The 14,040-nt window shown below is 58.7% G+C and overlaps 1 protein-coding gene across 1 annotated transcript in view; it reads left to right on the forward strand.

Annotated features, from left to right (window-relative positions):
- KIF6 (kinesin family member 6) overlaps nt 1-14,040 on the forward strand; it is a 1,617,941-nt gene that overhangs the window by 709,971 nt on the left and 893,930 nt on the right. The gene's annotated exons all lie outside the window — the stretch shown is intronic.

Here is a 14,040-nt window from a genome sequence, read left to right on the forward strand (position 1 = left end):
GGCCCTAACCCTCTTCCGGTCGTCAAAGAGTGCCCGGTGGAGATCCTGCTCTTTGGCCCTAACCCTCTTCCGGTCGTCAAAGAGTGCCCGGTGGAGATCCTGCTCTTTGGCCCTAACCCTCTTCCGGTCGTCAAAGAGTGCCCGGTGGAGATCCTGCTCTTTGGCCCTAACCCTCTTCCAGTCGTCAAAGAGTGCCCGGTGGAGATCCTGCTCTTTGGCCCTAACTCTCTTCCGGTCGTCGAAGAGTGCCCGGTGGAGACCCTGCTCTTTGGCCCTAACCCTCTTCCGGTCGTCAAAGAGTGCCCGGTGGAGATCCTGCTCTTTGGCCCTAACCCTCTTCCGGTCGTCAAAGAGTGCCCGGTGGAGATCCTGCTCTTTGGCCCTAACCCTCTTCCGGTCGTCAAAGAGTGCCCGGTGGAGATCCTGCTCTTTGGCCCTAACCCTCTTCCGGTCGTCAAAGAGTGCCCGGTGGAGATCCTGCTCTTTGGCCCTAACCCTCTTCCGGTCGTCAAAGAGTGCCCGGTGGAGATCCTGCTCTTTGGCCCTAACCCTCTTCCGGTCGTCAAAGAGTGCCCGGTGGAGATCCTGCTCTTTGGCCCTAACCCTCTTCCGGTCGTTGAAGAGTGCCCTTTGGAGATCCTGCTCTATGACCCCTCTTCCGGTTGTCGAAGAGTGCCCGGTGGAGATCCTGCTCTTTGGCCCTAACCCTCTTCCGGTTGTCGAAGAGTGCTCGGTGGAGACCCTGCTCTTTGGCCCTAACCCTCTTCCGGTCGTCGAAGAGTGCCCGGTGGAGACCCTGCTCGTTGGCCCTAACCCTCTTCCGGTCGTCAAAGAGTGCCCGGTGGAGATCCTGCTCTTTGGCCCTAACCCTCTTCCGGTCGTCAAAGAGTGCCCGGTGGAGATCCTGCTCTTTGGTCCTAACCCTCTTCCGGTCGTCAAAGAGTGCCCGGTGGAGATCCTGCTCTTTGGCCCTAACCCTCTTCCAGTCGTCAAAGAGTGCCCGGTGGAGATCCTGCTCTTTGGCCCTAACCCTCTTCCGGTCGTCAAAGAGTGCCCGGTGGAGATCCTGCTCTTTGGCCCTAACTCTCTTCCGGTGTTCAAAGAGTGCCCGGTGGAGATCCTGCTCTTTGGCCCTAACCCTCTTCCGGTGTTCAAAGAGTGCCCGGTGGAGATCCTGCTCTTTGGTCCTAACCCTCTTCGGGTTGTCGAAGAGTGCCCGGTGGAGACCCTTCTCTTTGGCCCTAACCCTCTTCCGGTCGTCGAAGAGTGCCCGGTGGAGATCCTGCTCTTTGGCACTAACCCTCTTCCAGTTGTCGAAGAGTGCCTGGTGGAGACCCTGCTCTTTGGCCCTAACCCTCTTCCGGTTGTCGAAGAGTGCCCGGTGGAGACCCTGCTCTTTGGCCCTAACCCTCTTCCGGTCGTCAAAGAGTGCCCGGTGGAGATCCTGCTCTTTGGCCCTAACCCTCTTCCGGTCGTCAAAGAGTGCCCGGTGGAGATCCTGCTCTTTGGTCCTAACCCTCTTCCGGTCGTCAAAGAGTGCCCGGTGGAGATCCTGCTCTTTGGCCCTAACCCTCTTCCAGTCGTCAAAGAGTGCCCGGTGGAGATCCTGCTCTTTGGCCCTAACCCTATTCCGGTCGTCAAAGAGTGCCCGGTGGAGATCCTGCTCTTTGGCCCTAACTCTCTTCCGGTTGTCGAAGAGTGCCCGGTGGAGACCCTGCTCTTTGGCCCTAACCCTCTTCCGGTCGTCAAAGAGTGCCCGGTGGAGATCCTGCTCTTTGGCCCTAACCCTCTTCCGGTCGTCAAAGAGTGCCCGGTGGAGATCCTGCTCTTTGGCCCTAACCCTCTTCCGGTCGTCAAAGAGTGCCCGGTGGAGATCCTGCTCTTTGGCCCTAACCCTCTTCCGGTCGTCAAAGAGTGCCCGGTGGAGATCCTGCTCTTTGGCCCTAACCCTCTTCCGGTCGTCAAAGAGTGCCCGGTGGAGATCCTGCTCTTTGGCCCTAACCCTCTTCCGGTCGTCAAAGAGTGCCCGGTGGAGATCCTGCTCTTTGGCCCTAACTCTCTTCCGGTTGTCGAAGAGTGCCCGGTGGAGATCCTGCTCTTTGGCCCTAACCCTCTTCCGGTCGTCAAAGAGTGCCCGGTGGAGATCCTGCTCTTTGGCCCTAACTCTCTTCCGGTTGTCGAAGAGTGCCCGGTGGAGATCCTGCTCTTTGGCACTAACCCTCTTCCGGTTGTCGAAGAGTGCCTGGTGGAGACCCTGCTCTTTGGCCCTAACCCTCTTCCGGTTGTCGAAGAGTGCCCGGTGGAGACCCTGCTCTTTGGCCCTAACCCTCTTCCGGTCGTCAAAGAGTGCCCGGTGGAGACCCTGCTCTTTGGCCCTAACCCTCTTCCGGTTGTCGAAGAGTGCCCGGTGGAGATCCTGCTCTTTGGCCCTAACCCTCTTCCGGTTGTCGAAGAGTGCCCGGTGGAGACCCTGCTCTTTGGCCCTAACCCTCTTCCGGTTGTCGAAGAGTGCCCGGTGGAGACCCTGCTTTTTGGCCCTAACCCTCTTCCGGTCGTCAAAGAGTGCCCGGTGGAGATCCTGCTCTTTGGCCCTAACCCTCTTCCGGTGTTCAAAGAGTGCCCGGTGGAGATCCTGCTCTTTGGCCCTAGCCATCTTCCGGTCGTCAAAGAGTGCCCGGTGGGAACCATGCTCTTTGGCCCTAACCCTCTTCCGGTCGTCAAAGAGTGCCCGGTGGAGATCTTGCTCTTTGGCCCTAACCCTCTTCCGGTTGTCGAAGAGTGCCCGGTGGAGACCCTGCTCTTTGGCCCTAACCCTCTTCCGGTCGTCAAAGAGTGCCCGGTGGAGATCCTGCTCTTTGGCCCTAACCCTCTTCCGGTTGTCGAAGAGTTCCCGGTGGAGACCCTGCTCTTTGGCCCTAACCCTCTTCCGGTTGTCGAAGAGTGCCCGGTGGAGACCCTGCTCTTTGGCCCTAACCCTCTTCCGGTCGTCAAAGAGTGCCCGGTGGAGATCCTGCTCTTTGGCCCTAACCCTCTTCCGGTCGTCGAAGAGTGCCCTGTGGAGATCCTGCTCTTTGGCCCTAACCCTCTTCCGGTCGTCAAAGAGTGCCCGGTGGAGATCCTGCTCTTTGGCCCTAACCCTCTTCCGGTCGTCAAAGAGTGCCCGGTGGAGATCCTGCTCTTTGGCCCTAACCCTCTTCCGGTTGTCGAAGAGTGCCCGGTGGAGATCCTGCTCTTTGGCACTAACCCTCTTCCGGTTGTCGAAGAGTGCCTGGTGGAGACCCTGCTCTTTGGCCCTAACCCTCTTCCGGTTGTCGAAGAGTGCCCGGTGGAGACCCTGCTCTTTGGCCCTAACCCTCTTCCGGTCGTCAAAGAGTGCCCGGTGGAGACCCTGCTCTTTGGCCCTAACCCTCTTCCGATTGTCGAAGAGTGCCCGGTGGAGATCCTGCTCTTTGGCCCTAACCCTCTTCCGGTTGTCGAAGAGTGACCGGTGGAGATCCTGCTCTTTGGCCCTAACCCTCTTCCGGTCGTCGAAGAGTGCCCGATGGAGATCCTGCTCTTTGGCCCTAACCCTCTTCCGGTCGTCGAAGAGTGCCCTGTGGAGATCCTGCTCTTTGGCCCTAACCCTCTTCCGGTCGTCAAAGAGTGCCCGGTGGAGATCCTGCTCTTTGGCCCTAACCCTCTTCCGGTCGTCAAAGAGTGCCCGGTGGAGATCCTGCTCTTTGGCCCTAACCCTCTTCCGGTTGTCGAAGAGTGCCCGGTGGAGATCCTGCTCTTTGGCACTAACCCTCTTCCGGTTGTCAAAGAGTGCCTGGTGGAGACCCTGCTCTTTGGCCCTAACCCTCTTCCGGTTGTCGAAGAGTGCCCGGTGGAGACCCTGCTCTTTGGCCCTAACCCTCTTCCGGTTGTCGAAGAGTGCCCGGTAGAGACCCTGCTCTTTGGCCCTAACCCTCTTCCGGTCGTCAAAGAGTGCCCGGTGGAGATCCTGCTCTTTGGCCCTAACCCTCTTCCGGTGTTCAAAGAGTGCCCGGTGGAGATCCTGCTCTTTGGCCCTAACCCTCTTCCGGTTGTCGAAGAGTGCTCGGTGGAGATCCTGCTCTTTGGCCCTAACCCTCTTCCGGTTGTCGAAGAGTGCCCGGTGGAGATCCTGCTCTTTGGCCCTAACCCTCTTCCGGTGTTCAAAGAGTGCCCTGTGGAGATCCTGCTCTTTGGCCCTAACCCTCTTCCGGTTGTCGAAGAGTGCCCGGTGGAGATCCTGCTCTTTGGCCCTAACCCTCTTCCGGTGTTCAAAGAGTGCCCGGTGGAGATCCTGCTCTTTGGTCCTAACCCTCTTCGGGTTGTCGAAGAGTGCCCGGTGGAGACCCTTCTCTTTGGCCCTAACCCTCTTCCGGTCGTCGAAGAGTGCCCGGTGGAGATCCTGCTCTTTGGCACTAACCCTCTTCCAGTTGTCGAAGAGTGCCTGGTGGAGACCCTGCTCTTTGGCCCTAACCCTCTTCCGGTTGTCGAAGAGTGCCCGGTGGAGACCCTGCTCTTTGGCCCTAACCCTCTTCCGGTCGTCAAAGAGTGCCCGGTGGAGATCCTGCTCTTTGGCCCTAACCCTCTTCCGGTTGTCGAAGAGTGCCCGGTGGAGACCCTGCTCTTTGGCCCTAACCCTCTTCCGGTCGTCAAAGAGTGCCCGGTGGAGATCCTGCTCTTTGGCCCTAACCCTCTTCCGGTTGTCGAAGAGTGCTCGGTGGAGATCCTGCTCTTTGGCTCGAACCCTCTTCCGGTTGTCGAAGAGTGCTCGGTGGAGACCCTGCTCTTTGGCCCTAACCCTCTTCTGGTTGTCGAAGAGTGCTCGGTGGAGACCCTGCTCTTTGGCCCTAACCCTCTTCCGGTCGTCGAAGAGTGCCCTGTGGAGATCCTGCTCTTTGGCCCTAACCATCTTCTGGTTGACGAAGAGTGCCCGATGGAGATCCTGCTCTTTGGCCCTAACCCTCTTCCGGTCGTCAAGAGTGCCCGGTGGAGATCCTGCTCTTTGGCCCTAATCCTCTTCCGGTCGTCGAAGAGTGCCCTGTGGAGATCCTGCTCTTTGGCCCTAACCATCTTCTGGTTGATGAAGAGTGCCCGATGGAGATCCTGCACTTTGGCCCTAACCCTCTTCCGGTCGTCAAAGAGTGCCCGGTGGAGATCCTGCTCTTTGGCCCTAACCCTCTTCCGGTCGTCAAAGAGTGCCCGGTGGAGATCCTGCTCTTTGGCCCTAACCCTCTTCCGGTTGTCGAAGAGTGCCCGGTGGAGACCCTGCTCTTTGGCCCTAACCCTCTTCCGGTTGTCGAAGAGTGCCCGGTGGAGACCCTGCTCTTTGGCCCTAACCCTCTTCCGGTCGTCAAAGAGTGCCCGGTGGAGATCCTGCTCTTTGGCCCTAACCCTCTTCCGGTGTTCAAAGAGTGCCCGGTGGAGATCCTGCTCTTTGGTCCTAACCCTCTTCCGGTGTTCAAAGAGTGCCCTGTGGAGATCCTGCTCTTTGGCCCTAACCCTCTTCCGGTCGTCGAAGAGTGCCCGGTGGAGATCCTGCTCTTTGGCCCTAACCCTCTTCCGGTCGTCTAAGAGTGCCCGGTGGAGACCCTGCTCTTTGGCCCTAACCCTCTTCCGGTCGTCAAAGAGTGCCCGGTGGAGATCCTGCTCTTTGGTCCTAACCCTCTTCCGATGTTCAAAGAGTGCCCTGTGGAGATCCTGCTCTTTGGCCCTAACCCTCTTCCGGTCGTCGAAGAGTGCCCGGTGGAGATCCTGCTCTTTGGCCCTAACCCTCTTCCGGTCGTCAAAGAGTGCCCTGTGGAGATCCTGCTCTTTGGCCCTAACCATCTTCTGGTTGACGAAGAGTGCCCGATGGAGATCCTGCACTTTGGCCCTAACCCTCTTCCGGTCGTCAAAGAGTGCCCTGTGGAGAACCTGCTCTTTGGCCCTAACCCTCTTCCGGTTGTCGAAGAGTGCCCGGTGGAGACCCTGCTCTTTGGCCCTAACCCTCTTCCGGTCGTCGAAGAGTGCCCTGTGGAGATCCTGCTCTTTGGCCCTAACCATCTTCTGGTTGACGAAGAGTGCCCGATGGAGATCCTGCACTTTGGCCCTAACCCTCTTCCGGTCGTCAAAGAGTGCCCTGTGGAGAACCTGCTCTTTGGCCCTAACCCTCTTCCGGTTGTCGAAGAGTGCCCGGTGGAGATCCTGCTCTCTGGCCCTAACCCTCTTCCGGTGTTCAAAGAGTGCCCGGTGGAGATCCTGCTCTTTGGTCCTAACCCTCTTCGGGTTGTCGAAGAGTGCCCGGTGGAGACCCTTCTCTTTGGCCCTAACCCTCTTCCGGTCGTCGAAGAGTGCCCGGTGGAGATCCTGCTCTTTGGCACTAACCCTCTTCCGGTTGTCGAAGAGTGCCTGGTGGAGACCCTGCTCTTTGGCCCTAACCCTCTTCCGGTTGTCGAAGAGTGCCCGGTGGAGACCCTGCTCTTTGGCCCTAACCCTCTTCCGGTCGTCAAAGAGTGCCCGGTGGAGATCCTGCTCTTTGGCCCTAACCCTCTTCCGGTTGTCGAAGAGTGCCCGGTGGAGACCCTGCTCTTTGGCCCTAACCCTCTTCCGGTTGTCGAAGAGTGCTGGGTGGAGACCCTGCTCTTTGGCCCTAACCCTCTTCCGGTTGTCGAAGAGTGCCCGGTGGAGACCCTGCTCTTTGGCCCTAACCCTCTTCCGGTCGTCAAAGAGTGCCCGGTGGAGATCCTGCTCTTTGGCCCTAACCCTCTTCCATTAGTCGAAGAGTGCCCGGTGGAGACCCTGCTCTTTGGCCCTAACCCTCTTCCATTAGTCGAAGAGTGCCTGGTGGAGATCCTGCTCTTTGGCCCGAACCCTCTTCCGGTCGTCGAAGAGTGCCCTTTGGAGATCCTGCTCTTTGGCCCTAACCCTCTTCCGGTCGTCAAAGAGTGCCCGGTGGAGACCCTGCTCTTTGGCCCTAACCCTCTTCCGGTCGTCAAAGAGTGCCCGGTGGAGACCGTGCTCTTTGGCCCTAACCCTCTTCCGGTCGTCAAAGAGTGCCCGGTGGAGATCCTGCTCTTTGGCCCTAACCCTCTTCCGGTCGTCAAAGAGTGCCCGGTGGAGATCCTGCTCTTTGGCCCTAACCCTCTTCCGGTCGTCAAAGAGTGCCCGGTGGAGACCCTGCTCTTTGGCCCTAACCCTCTTCCGGTCGTCAAAGAGTGCCCGGTGGAGACCGTGCTCTTTGGCCCTAACCCTCTTCCGGTCGTCAAAGAGTGCCCGGTGGAGATCCTGCTCTTTGGCCCTAACCCTCTTCCGGTTGTCGAAGAGTGCCCGGTGGAGACCCTGCTCTTTGGCCCTAACCCTCTTCCGGTCGTCAAAGAGTGCCCGGTGGAGATCCTGCTCTTTGGCCCTAACCCTCTTCCGGTTGTCGAAGAGTGCTCGGTGGAGATCCTGCTCTTTGGCTCGAACCCTCTTCCGGTTGTCGAAGAGTGCTCGGTGGAGACCCTGCTCTTTGGCCCTAACCCTCTTCCGGTTGTCGAAGAGTGCTTGGTGGAGACCCTGCTCTTTGGCCCTAACCCTCTTCCGGTCGTCGAAGAGTGCCCTGTGGAGATCCTGCTCTTTGGCCCTAACCATCTTCTGGTTGACGAAGAGTGCCCGATGGAGATCCTGCTCTTTGGCCCTAACCCTCTTCCGGTCGTCAAAGAGTGCCCGGTGGAGATCCTGCTCTTTGGCCCTAACCCTCTTCCGGTCGTCGAAGAGTGCCCTGTGGAGATCCTGCTCTTTGGCCCTAACCATCTTCTGGTTGACGAAGAGTGCCCGATGGAGATCCTGCACTTTGGCCCTAACCCTCTTCCGGTCGTCAAAGAGTGCCCGGTGGAGATCCTGCTCTTTGGCCCTAACCCTCTTCCGGTCGTCAAAGAGTGCCCGGTGGAGATCCTGCTCTTTGGCTCTAACCCTCTTCCGGTTGTCGAAGAGTGCCCGGTGGAGACCCTGCTCTTTGGCCCTAACCCTCTTCCGGTTGTCGAAGAGTGCCCGGTGGAGACCCTGCTCTTTGGCCCTAACCCTCTTCCGGTCGTCAAAGAGTGCCCGGTGGAGATCCTGCTCTTTGGCCCTAACCCTCTTCCGGTGTTCAAAGAGTGCCCGGTGGAGATCCTGCTCTTTGGTCCTAACCCTCTTCCGGTGTTCAAAGAGTGCCCTGTGGAGATCCTGCTCTTTGGCCCTAACCCTCTTCCGGTCGTCGAAGAGTGCCCGGTGGAGGTCCTGCTCTTTGGCCCTAACCCTCTTCCGGTCGTCAAAGAGTGCCCGGTGGAGACCCTGCTCTTTGGCCCTAACCCTCTTCCGGTCGTCAAAGAGTGCCCTGTGGAGATCCTGCTCTTTGGCCCTAACCATCTTCTGGTTGACGAAGAGTGCCCGATGGAGATCCTGCACTTTGGCCCTAACCCTCTTCCGGTCGTCAAAGAGTGCCCTGTGGAGAACCTGCTCTTTGGCCCTAACCCTCTTCCGGTTGTCGAAGAGTGCCCGGTGGAGACCCTGCTCTTTGGCCCTAACCATCTTCTGGTTGACGAAGAGTGCCCGATGGAGATCCTGCACTTTGGCCCTAACCCTCTTCCGGTCGTCAAAGAGTGCCCTGTGGAGAACCTGCTCTTTGGCCCTAACCCTCTTCCGGTTGTCGAAGAGTGCCCGGTGGAGATCCTGCTCTTTGGCCCTAACCCTCTTCCGGTGTTCAAGGAGTGCCCGGTGGAGATCCTGCTCTTTGGTCCTAACCCTCTTCGGGTTGTCGAAGAGTGCCCGGTGGAGACCCTTCTCTTTGGCCCTAACCCTCTTCCGGTCGTCGAAGAGTGCCCGGTGGAGATCCTGCTCTTTGGCACTAACCCTCTTCCGGTCGTCAAAGAGTGCCCGGTGGAGACCCTGCTCTTTGGCCCTAACCCTCTTCCGGTTGTCGAAGAGTGCCCGGTGGAGATCCTGCTCTTTGGCCCTAACCCTCTTCCGGTTGTCGAAGAGTCCCCTGTGGAGACCCTGCTCTTTGGCCCTAACCCTCTTCCGGTTGTCGAAGAGTGCCCGGTGGAGACCCTGCTCTTTGGCCCTAACCCTCTTCCGGTCATCAAAGAGTGCCCGGTGGAGATCCTGCTCTTTGGCCCTAACCCTCTTCCGGTGTTCAAAGAGTGCCCGGTGGAGATCCTGCTCTTTGGCCCTAGCCATCTTCCGGTCGTCAAAGAGTGCCCGGTGGAAACCCTGCTCTTTGGCCCTAACCCTCTTCCGGTCGTCAAAGAGTGCCCGGTGGAGATCTTGCTCTTTGGCCCTAACCCTCTTCCGGTTGTCGAAGAGTGCCCGGTGGAGACCCTGCTCTTTGGCCCTAACCCTCTTCCGGTCGTCAAAGAGTGCCCGGTGGAGATCCTGCTCTTTGGCCCTAACCCTCTTCCGGTTGTCGAAGAGTGCCCGGTGGAGACCCTGCTCTTTGGCCCTAACCCTCTTCTGGTCGTCAAAGAGTGCCCGGTGGAGACCCTGCTCTTTGGCCCTAACCCTCTTCCGGTCGTCAAAGAGTGCCCGGTGGAGATCCTGCTCTTTGGCCCTAACCCTGTTCCGGTCGTCGAAGAGTGCCCTGTGGAGATCCTGCTCTTTGGCCCTAACCCTCTTCCGGTCGTCAAAGAGTGCCCGGTGGAGATCCTGCTCTTTGGCCCTAACCCTCTTCCGGTCGTCAAAGAGTGCCCGGTGGAGATCCTGCTCTTTGGCCCTAACCCTCTTCCGGTTGTCGAAGAGTGCCCGGTGGAGATCCTGCTCTTTGGCACTAACCCTCTTCCGGTTGTCGAAGAGTGCCTGGTGGAGACCCTGCTCTTTGGCCCTAACCCTCTTCCGGTTGTCGAAGAGTGCCCGGTGGAGACCCTGCTCTTTGGCCCTAACCCTCTTCCGGCCGTCAAAGAGTGCCCGGTGGAGACCCTGCTCTTTGGCCCTAACCCTCTTCCGGTTGTCGAAGAGTGCCCGGTGGAGATCCTGCTCTTTGGCCCTAACCCTCTTCCGGTTGTCGAAGAGTGCCCGGTGGAGACCCTGCTCTTTGGCCCTAACCCTCTTCCGGTTGTCGAAGAGTGCCCGGTGGAGACCCTGCTCTTTGGCCCTAACCCTCTTCCGGTCGTCAAAGAGTGCCCTGTGGAGATCCTGCTCTTTGGCCCTAACCCTCTTCCGGTCGTCAAAGAGTGCCCGGTGGAGATCCTGCTCTTTGGCCCTAACCCTCTTCCGGTCGTCAAAGAGTGCCCGGTGGAGATCCTGCTCTTTGGCCCTAACCCTCTTCCGGTTGTCGAAGAGTGCCCGGTGGAGATCCTGCTCTTTGGCACTAACCCTCTTCCGGTCGTCAAAGAGTGCCCGGTGGAGATCCTGCTCTTTGGCCCTAACCCTCTTCCGTTTGTCGAAGAGTGCTCGGTGGAGATCCTGCTCTTTGGCTCGAACCCTCTTCCGGTTGTCGAAGAGTGCTCGGTGGAGACCCTGCTCTTTGGCCCTAACCCTCTTCCGGTTGTCGAAGAGTGCTCGGTGGAGACCCTGCTCTTTGGCCCTAACCCTCTTCCGGTCGTCGAAGAGTGCCCTGTGGAGATCCTGCTCTTTGGCCCTAACCATCTTCTGGTTGACGAAGAGTGCCCGATGGAGATCCTGCTCTTTGGCCCTAACCCTCTTCCGGTCGTCAAAGAGTGCCCGGTGGAGATCCTGCTCTTTGGCCCTAACCCTCTTCCGGTTGTCGAAGAGTGCCCGGTGGAGACCCTGCTCTTTGGCCCTAACCCTCTTCCGGTTGTCGAAGAGTGCCCGGTGGAGACCCTGCTCTTTGGCCCTAACCCTCTTCCGGTCGTCAAAGAGTGCCCGGTGGAGATCCTGCTCTTTGGCCCTAACCCTCTTCCGGTGTTCAAAGAGTGCCCGGTGGAGATCCTGCTCTTTGGTCCTAACCCTCTTCCGGTGTTCAAAGAGTGCCCTGTGGAGACCCTGCTCTTTGGCCCTAACCCTCTTCCGGTTGTCGAAGAGTGCTCGGTGGAGACCCTGCTCTTTGAGCCTAACCCTCTTCCGGTCGTCGAAGAGTGCCCTGTGGAGATCCTGCTCTTTGGCCCTAACCATCTTCTGGTTGACGAAGAGTGCCCAATGGAGATCCTGCTCTTTGGCCCTAACCCTCTTCCGGTCGTCAAAGAGTGCCCGGTGGAGATCCTGCTCTTTGGCCCTAACCCTCTTCCGGTCGTCGAAGAGTGCCCTGTGGAGATCCTGCTCTTTGGCCCTAACCATCTTCTGGTTGACGAAGAGTGCCCGATGGAGATCCTGCACTTTGGCCCTAACCCTCTTCCGGTCGTCAAAGAGTGCCCGGTGGAGATCCTGCTCTTTGGCCCTAACCCTCTTCCGGTCGTCAAAGAGTGCCCGGTGGAGATCCTGCTCTTTGGCCCTAACCCTCTTCCGGTTGTCGAAGAGTGCCCGGTGGAGACCCTGCTCTTTGGCCCTAACCCTCTTCCGGTTGTCGAAGAGTGCCCGGTGGAGACCCTGCTCTTTGGCCCTAACCCTCTTCCGGTCGTCAAAGAGTGCCCGGTGGAGATCCTGCTCTTTGGCCCTAACCCTCTTCCGGTGTTCAAAGAGTGCCCGGTGGAGATCCTGCTCTTTGGTCCTAACCCTCTTCCGGTGTTCAAAGAGTGCCCTGTGGAGATCCTGCTCTTTGGCCCTAACCCTCTTCCGGTCGTCGAAGAGTGCCCGGTGGAGATCCTGCTCTTTGGCCCTAACCCTCTTCCGGTCGTCAAAGAGTGCCCGGTGGAGACCCTGCTCTTTGGCCCTAACCCTCTTCCGGTCGTCAAAGAGTGCCCTGTGGAGATCCTGCTCTTTTGCCCTAACCATCTTCTGGTTGACGAAGAGTGCCCGATGGAGATCCTGCACTTTGGCCCTAACCCTCTTCCGGTCGTCAAAGAGTGCCCTGTGGAGAACCTGCTCTTTGGCCCTAACCCTCTTCCGGTTGTCGAAGAGTGCCCGACGGAGACCCTGCTCTTTGGCCCTAACCCTCTTCCGGTCGTCGAAGAGTGCCCTGTGGAGATCCTGCTCTTTGGCCCTAACCATCTTCTGGTTGACGAAGAGTGCCCGATGGAGATCCTGCACTTTGGCCCTAACCCTCTTCCGGTCGTCAAAGAGTGCCCTGTGGAGAACCTGCTCTTTGGCCCTAACCCTCTTCCGGTTGTCGAAGAGTGCCCGGTGGAGATCCTGCTCTTTGGCCCTAACCCTCTTCCGGTGTTCAAGGAGTGCCCGGTGGAGATCCTGCTCTTTGGTCCTAACCCTCTTCGGGTTGTCGAAGAGTGCCCGGTGGAGACCCTTCTCTTTGGCCCTAACCCTCTTCCGGTCGTCGAAGAGTGCCCGGTGGAGATCCTGCTCTTTGGCACTAACCCTCTTCCGGTCGTCAAAGAGTGCCCGGTGGAGACCCTGCTCTTTGGCCCTAACCCTCTTCCGGTTGTCGAAGAGTGCCCGGTGGAGATCCTGCTCTTTGGCCCTAACCCTCTTCCGGTTGTCGAAGAGTCCCCTGTGGAGACCCTGCTCTTTGGCCCTAACCCTCTTCCGGTCATCAAAGAGTGCCCGGTGGAGATCCTGCTCTTTGGCCCTAACCCTCTTCCGGTGTTCAAAGAGTGCCCGGTGGAGATCCTGCTCTTTGGCCCTAGCCATCTTCCGGTCGTCAAAGAGTACCCGGTGGAGACCCTGCTCTTTGGCCCTAACCCTCTTCCGGTCGTCAAAGAGTGCCCGGTGGAGATCTTGCTCTTTGGCCCTAACCCTCTTCCGGTTGTCGAAGAGTGCCCGGTGGAGACCCTGCTCTTTGGCCCTAACCCTCTTCCGGTCGTCAAAGAGTGCCCGGTGGAGATCCTGCTCTTTGGCCCTAACCCTCTTCCGGTTGTCGAAGAGTGCCCGGTGGAGACCCTGCTCTTTGGCCCTAACCCTCTTCCGGTTGTCGAAGAGTGCCCGGTGGAGACCCTGCTCTTTGGCCCTAACCCTCTTCCGGTCGTCAAAGAGTGCCCGGTGGAGATCCTGCTCTTTGGCCCTAACCCTCTTCCGGTCGTCGAAGAGTGCCCTGTGGAGATCCTGCTCTTTGGCCCTAACCCTCTTCCGGTCGTCAAAGAGTGCCCGGTGGAGATCCTGCTCTTTGGCCCTAACCCTCTTCCGGTCGTCAAAGAGTGCCCGGTGGAGATCCTGCTCTTTAGTCCTAACCCTCTTCCGGTTGTCGAAGAGTGCCCGGTGGAGATCCTGCTCTTTGGCACTAACCCTCTTCCGGTTGTCGAAGAGTGCCTGGTGGAGACCCTGCTCTTTGGCCCTAACCCTCTTCCGGTTGTCGAAGAGTGCCCGGTGGAGACTCTGCTCTTTGGCCCTAACCCTCTTCCGGTCGTCAAAGAGTGCCCGGTGGAGACCCTGCTCTTTGGCCCTAACCCTCTTCCGGTTGTCGAAGAGTGCCCGGTGGAGATCCTGCTCTTTGGCCCTAACCCTCTTCCGGTTATCGAAGAGTGCCCGGTGGAGATCCTGCTCTTTGGCCCTAACCCTCTTCCGGTCGTCGAAGAGTGCCCGATGGAGATCCTGCTCTTTGGCCCTAACCCTCTTCCGGTCGTCGAAGAGTGCCCTGTGGAGATCCTGCTCTTTGGCCCTAACCCTCTTCCGGTCGTCAAAGAGTGCCCGGTGGAGATCCTGCTCTTTGGCCCTAACCCTCTTCCGGTCGTCAAAGAGTGCCCGGTGGAGATCCTGCTCTTTGGCCCTAACCCTCTTCCGGTTGTCGAAGAGTGCCCGGTGGAGATCCTGCTCTTTGGCACTAACCCTCTTCCGGTTGTCGAAGAGTGCCTGGTGGAGACCCTGCTCTTTGGCCCTAACCCTCTTCCGGTTGTCGAAGAGTGCCCGGTGGAGACCCTGCTCTTTGGCCCTAACCCTCTTCCGGTTGTCGAAGAGTGCCCGGTAGAGACCCTGCTCTTTGGCCCTAACCCTCTTCCGGTCGTCAAAGAGTGCCCGGTGGAGATCCTGCTCTTTGGCCCTAACCCTCTTCCGGTGTTCAAAGAGTGCCCGGTGGAGATCCTGCTCTTTGGCCCT

Source organism: Lissotriton helveticus, chromosome 6 (assembly GCF_964261635.1).
Source record: "Lissotriton helveticus chromosome 6, aLisHel1.1, whole genome shotgun sequence".
NCBI classification, from domain to species: domain Eukaryota; kingdom Metazoa; phylum Chordata; class Amphibia; order Caudata; family Salamandridae; genus Lissotriton; species Lissotriton helveticus.